Source organism: Drosophila bipectinata, chromosome XR (genome assembly GCF_030179905.1).
Source record: "Drosophila bipectinata strain 14024-0381.07 chromosome XR, DbipHiC1v2, whole genome shotgun sequence".
NCBI classification, from domain to species: domain Eukaryota; kingdom Metazoa; phylum Arthropoda; class Insecta; order Diptera; family Drosophilidae; genus Drosophila; species Drosophila bipectinata.
This window is the reverse complement of record NC_091735.1, coordinates 13,711,510-13,718,616: the sequence shown is the minus strand read 5'-3', so window position 1 is coordinate 13,718,616 and position 7,107 is coordinate 13,711,510.

The following is a 7,107-nucleotide window of genomic DNA, read 5'->3' as shown; positions in this document are numbered from 1 at the left end:
AAGAGAGCTTTAGCTTCGCAATCACTATGTCGGGCCTATTTTTCGAGAGCTTTAGCTTCGCGTATGTCTAGTCGAGCCGCACTCTCTGTCCATATTATTAGTTACTGCTTAGCACCATAAACTGGATGATCACAATGGTTGATCCCAGTTTCATCTGCCTGTAGCATTAAGAAAATATAAAGTACTGTAATTAAATTCGTCTTTCATTTCCCGGCATTGAAAACTCTCAATGACCAAACAGACTCCTTAAATGTGTTTCCTTATAATGTAAAATGCGTTTTTACAAATATTGTAAACCTTCCTGAAACAATGTCTGAGGAATGGGAAGTCGGTATAACTGACATATATTTAAATAATTCTTTTCGAAAAAATCCTAAAAATAGGAGAGAAACAAAAGAAAATGAATCAGAAGAATCAAGCTCTAATTCAACAGAATTTATAAGTTTAGTAAATTCTGAAACATTTCGATACAAATCGGCCCAATGAAAGCGGATGAGATGAAATGCGGTGCAATATTTATTTACACGGACATTATAAAGCCTCGTTGTGTAGGAAGCAAAAGACCACGTTGCTTAAGAGTTTTATTTACAAATGGAAAAGAAAAATTTATGCAGTTTAGAAATGTTGAATTTTATCCTATTGAAAATTTTTCACCAAACGAAATTTCAATATTAATTACTGATTCAAGTGGATATAAAATCCCCTTTGAAACTTCATCAGTTCCAATTTTTCTAACTCTGCATTTTAGAAAAAGAAGAAAAAATCTATAAATAATAATGTTAAGGGAAACTACCATTTAGAATTGATTTACCAATCATGGCGAAATGTTATCAGTGTTATTTAAAGTTATCAGTGAAATGTTATTTAAATCAGTGCGGTGGAAGCTTAAGTAACATAGGTAGTCTCTATTTTTCCCCTAGAATTGTTCAGCATGGTCGTGATATTGGAAATTTCTTTAGTGGACTTTTTAATTACATTAAGCCGCTTTTTCTGTCAGGGATAAATGCACTTAAAAATCAAGCTGCTGAAACCGGAAAGGCTGTTATAAATGATTTGGGTCGAAAACCTCTACGAAATATCATTCAAGAACAAAGTAAAATCGCATTACATAATCTATCTGACAAAGCAATTCATAAAATTACTAAATTACAAAGTGGTAAAGGAAAAAGGCATAAAAAGAGGAGACCAAGAAAAAATCGCAATCATTTAACAACTAAACAACTTCGTAAACATACGCGTTCAAAAAAGTCAAGAAAAAAATCATCTCAAAAATTTAAAATTAGTGACATATTTTCCAAATCAAAATGAGTAATCACATTGAATGCATGAAAAGTGAATTGGATCTTTTTGAGCCTCATCTAACGCAAAGCTGTATTTTGAAAACCGAAGAAATTTCATACAACCCTATTGCTTCTTTGGATAGTGCTTTATCAATTGAATTCGTTTGTTTAGGAAATGGAGAAACCTACAGAGACCTTTCAAGTGTTTAATTAAAACTTGTGGTTCAACTTAAAAAAATTGATAATAGTAGTATTGAAGGAAATGCTGTTGGTGTAGCAAATAATATATTGCATTCTATATTTAGAAGCTCATCTGTATATTTAAATAATACTTTGGTTTCCCAAAGCGACAATAATTATCATTATAGATCATATTTGCAAAAAATTTTAAACTATGGTTGTGATGCAAGTGAAAATCATTTAGCAACACAAGGATATTTCCCAAATTATTGTACCCAAACACCATTTAAAAGTAATGGCAGTCAAATTCTTAAAAATTTGTTTCAAAATAGTAATAAAGTAGAATTATTTGGAAAAGTTCATGGAGACATAATCAACCAACCAAAACTGCTTGTAAATAATGTTGATTTGCGCATTACTTTTAATATTGAAAAACAGCATTTTATTTATTGGAAACCAAAACTGAATCGAATCTAAAGATCTTGGAAGCCCAGCTGTTCATGAATCATGTAATAGTCAACCCCAGCATTTTATTAGCTCATCATCACGTTTTACAATCAAAAAATGCAATATACCCATACAATACAGTTGAAGTAAAATCATTCACAATATACCCAGGAAATAATACATTATCCATCGATAACGCAATTAATGGTCAAATTCCAAATTTTTTGGCCTTTTGTATGGTAAAAAACAGAGCATACTCAGGAAATCGAGGATTAGATCCTTTTAATTTTGAAAACTTTAAAATACAACGATTCAATCTGCTAGTTAATGGAGTACAGGTCCCTTCTCAGGCACTTGAATTTGATTTCTCAAATCCTACCAATACCCAAGGTTCAAGAGCATATAATTTACTATTTAAAGCATGTGGAATTAAGCATTATGATCGTGGTCTCCAAATTTCCAAGGATATGTTTGACAAAAATAATTTTATATTAGCGTTTGATTTAACTGCTGATCACTCCAATTCAAGTGTTTGCGCTAACCTGATTTCTCACGGAACGATCAGAATAGAAGGAAGATTCTCTGAGCCTCTGGCTGAGGCTGTTACTTGCATTGTTTATTGTGAATACGACTCTATGATTGATATTGATAAGCATCGAAATATTCGAGTACTTTTGTAAAAATGAAAACAATACAAATCATGGACTTGCTCTCCAAGCATCCTCAAACTAAAAAAATATTTAAAGGTGTTTTTTCGGCCGATAAACTACCAAAAGAAATTCGTGAATATCCAGCATTGATTGTAGCTAACACTGTTTATTCATACCAACCAGGAATGCATTGGGTTGCATTTTACTTCTATAACAAAAAGTCAGCAGAATTTTTCGAATCTTATGGACAATATCCTCAGAAAAAAGAATTTATTGCATTTTTAAAAAGAAATGCATCAAAATATACTTATAACAAGCAACAATTGCAAGGATACTTTTCAAATACCTGTGGACATTACTGCATGCTTTTTGGTCTTTACAAAAGCAATCGAAAAACTTTAGAGTTTCACACAGAATTTTAAGATAAAAGATTTCACCTATAATGATAAGTGATTTTAAAAATGTTTAGTAAATGTTTTAAATGATTTTTTTTTTTATTTTTTTTTTTTTTTACCCAATATGAAAAATAAACAATATTATTTATAATATCTATAAAAAAAACTTTTTTATTTTCATGGATTTGGATACATTCTTTTAGTTATTTTATAATATCTTATCATAATATCCGTAGCTTCCTTTATATATAGAGGAAGTTTGTTGCAGTTACAAGCGTCTGGTCCTTCAGTTGCTTCATCATCACTCCAGGGACATATTTTGTAGTGGAATCCATATTTCTTTTCTTCCTTTCCTTCTTCTAAATCTTCTTCTTCTAAAGCATTTCCTTTTCTTCTAAATCCTCTAGCGTTGTTTTTAAATATTCAAGTTTTTTTAAATGTTCCTCGAAAATCATGTCTTCAAATTGAAGTAAAAATAATTTTATTTGATGCGCGTACATTGTGAGGTTAGCTGAATTGTATCTGACTTAATGGAAAATGTGAAACTGATGATCCATTGTAAGGATTCAACTCTTTTATACATTTACTCTTTTGAGATAAATTGTAAACAAGCTGAGCTATATCTAGTCATCTCTTTTCCATTATATACAAGATGTGTTATTCCATTTTCCTTCAATTTCTTAAATGGTGTTTTAGTTGAAAATTTATTTACATAACTCTTTGGTAAAAATATCCAGAGTGGTTCGTCGTCCTGGTCAGTCAAATAAAGGGCTATTTTCGTCCCATATGTGGTTTTCTTTATCTTACAACCAATGATCTTGTATTCGAAATTAATACATAAGTCTTCAGTCTTTGTGTAGCCAATAACAGGCTTTTGATCATTCAAAGTATCTAAGAAAGACTTCGATGTACATGAATATAAGTAAGGCTATTTTTTTCTTATTGGTTGTAAGAATTTGTATACAAGTAAATATAAATTGGTTGGTAGTTAATGTAATGGTAGTTAGTTATCCCTCGCTGCAGTCGATGATGCTGCAGACGCCGGAGGTATTTGTGAGATGATTTCCCCTTGCGGTTGCAGGGGGGGTGTTGCCACTCCTTATAGGCAGTGGTTGAGATCCCTGGCGGTTGCCGGGGGGGATCCTTCCTGTAACAGGAGTTATGATGGGAGCACTTGCCCCGTTGTCACGGCCCTTGAGGCGCGGTGACCAATTCAACAAATGAATTTACAAATTAACGGCAGTGCCGGAGATTGGTTTTATGCTCTTTATTGTATGAGACTCTGACACCAACTGAAACTTAAAGCTAACAAAAAGTATTTCATAGCGGCCACGCAAATGTGCAGTGCTTGCCGCTATGCATGGGCTTCCGGCCAGACGCTATGTCAGCAGTTTGGCCAGAGCGAACTCTTAAATAATCGGACATTGCCGCTGCTTGGTTAACTTCAGTTAACTACTCCCCCCTCAGGAATGAGGCCGCCCTCGGCCGACCCTATTTGGGCAATCATCTCCTTCAGCTGGGCCGCGGTTTTTCGGGCCTGAGTGACTCGCCGATAGGTCAAGCCGAAGCAAATTAGAGCGCAGCATATTGCTCCCGCTATGAACACCAACTGATGTAGTCGCTGGTGATTAATTTCCTTCCCGAACTCTTTGATGTGCTCCAGATTACGTTCACTCAGTCGGTGAAGGTATGGAAGGCTAAGAACGTCACGTTCCATGGTGATGTTCAGGGAAGGAGAGCTGGCCACTCCTGGAGCCCTCTTCTGGGCCGTGTCATGATTGACCAATCGGGTTTCATTGACCATGGCACTCTTTTCAAACGTGATGAGATATGTGCCTTTTATATGGGCACAGGTGCCATTGTCCACACACACGTGAGCCGAGCGATCATTCACAATTACTATTCCTTCATCAACATAAGTGATGGGATGTAAATCGCTTTGCTGGGTCTCGCAATGCGCCGTGCCTCCAGCGTGAAGCTCTTGGGCGCATGATCTTCTGCGAGCCAATCGGCAAAATGTAGCTCCTGATGTCGGGGAGCACTTTTCCACGGTGTGGATCTCACTGTTGCATTCGGCAATGACGTTATCCTCCAGCCTGAGCATGGTGTCGTGATGTGACACTGGGAAAACGGTAATCTTGCTGCAGGCTGACTTTATCTTTGGAAACTTAATAATAAAATGTAATATGTTATCGGACTGTAAGATCTTAACGGACGATACGGACAAAACATCCCTAATCGCGGTCTCGGTGGGCTCTTCCATCCACACACCTTCCAGGTCTGCATGATCTAGTATGCTGGGGCTAACAATATTAACTTTGGCAAGTGCATCAAACCCTGTAGCTCCATTGCTATCATCCTATTTCGAGTTAAAAGCATCTCGAATAGGTGCCCAGTATCAATTTGGGACTTTTTTGTTGACCTCAGAAGTTGGTTGACGGTAGCGGAAATTTTATTGATTTGAACTTGTACTTTGTTGTTAATATTAATCTGCCTATTGTTTGCATTTGCTAATTGGAATTGATTAAATTTAATTTTTTCAAAATCTTCTGCGTCCGGCGTTCCTGCCACCACCTTTAGCGCAGTCCCTAAGAAGTCTAAACTTCTTGCTACTCTATGGTGGAGGCTCAAAGAGTCGAGCATGTCGCGTAGGTGGGCGACGTCAACAACCAGGAGTTTCTGCATGTGGGATTGCGGGAACATGACGGTCATCCCATTAGTCTCTTCGATGACGCGCCTATATTCCGAGAGATTTGCTGAGTGCTTTACAAAAGCAAATTCCTCCCATATCAGGATTCGACCATCAATGATGGGAATGTATTTGGCTTTGGAATAGTCAAAGACGCGTGCCGATGTTGTGGCCAAAAGGAAAATCAGGGTTATGGTTGAAAACCTGTGATTTGGATGTGTTGTGAATTCAATTGAAATTGGGTAGCCCACCATTAAAGCATGATTAAAATAATAATGGAAGCAAAAGCTTATGCCAAGGGGCTAGGAAAAAGACAATAAAAAAAAAATGAAAAATTATTAGGCGGGCGATAGTTGAGTCACGCTCGGCCTACCTAAGGTTGTCTTTGTGGACCACCCTCCCCTTAATGAGGACTGTGGTCCCCATGTCCGCTTCAAAGGTGACAGTTTGTTGCTCAGTCGCCTGCTAGACTACACTAGGATCTTTTCGCCAACTTCGAAAACCCTGTTTTGCCGGGAAGCATTTCTCCTGTCGCGGAACTTATTCTGGGCGTGTTTAATCGTATTCTGTATCGCGTATTGCGGGTCATTCGATTCCGTTTGAACCCCGTCTGCTGGCCTCTTGTCGTTGGCCGATGTGTAGCAGGGATATTCCCTTAAAAAATTAATGACGTCTGAATCATAATCTTGAATGACGTCGTCGTCAATTTCCTGAGCCGTGCTTGAAGCTGCGGCTGTATATTTCTCCCCGGTTCCGCCTGCGCTCTGCGCGACGTGGTTAACTTTCTGCTTGTTGTGTAGGCCCGATCGATCGGACACGGTTGGCTCCCTGTTTTGGTATGACGGGGCCTGAGATGGATTAAGAAACTTGGACCGCGATGGGTCGATGTCCATGGGTTCATGGGTATTTGCACTGCGTGGAGCAGAGTGTATCTGCGCCTTGCGTTGTTTGGCGCAGTACGGATTTTTGTCTTTGTCCTCCTGGCTTTTAGCAAATGAAGCCGCGAGGGAGTACCTCTCGTGGTTAGATTCCACTTCTTGTGCCAAAGCGAGAGCTGAAGGCATATCTTTCGGCTTTGCCGAGAAAAGGACATCCGTGAGGCTGCGCTTAAGCCCCGAGATAAATACTCGGAGTGCGTCATCTCGGAATTTGTCACACAAAACTTTTGCCGCCGAGGCTTCGTACGACATGGTAGCTTTGTTGGTGAGCAAGGTGAGTTTTTTCTCGACCTCGTCGTAGTATTGCAGGAGGGTTAGATTTCCCTGCCTGAGAGTACCCATTTCTTGCTCGATAACGTGAATCTGACGCTTATCACTGTACGTAAAGTCGAGTCGATTTATAATCGCATCGAAATTTAGTACAGTGCCAAACGAAGACAGTACGGCATCGGCAGGGCCCCTTATTTTATTCCTAATAATAATAACTGCCTGATAATGGCGCGAGCTATTTACATAATTCCTGAAAAT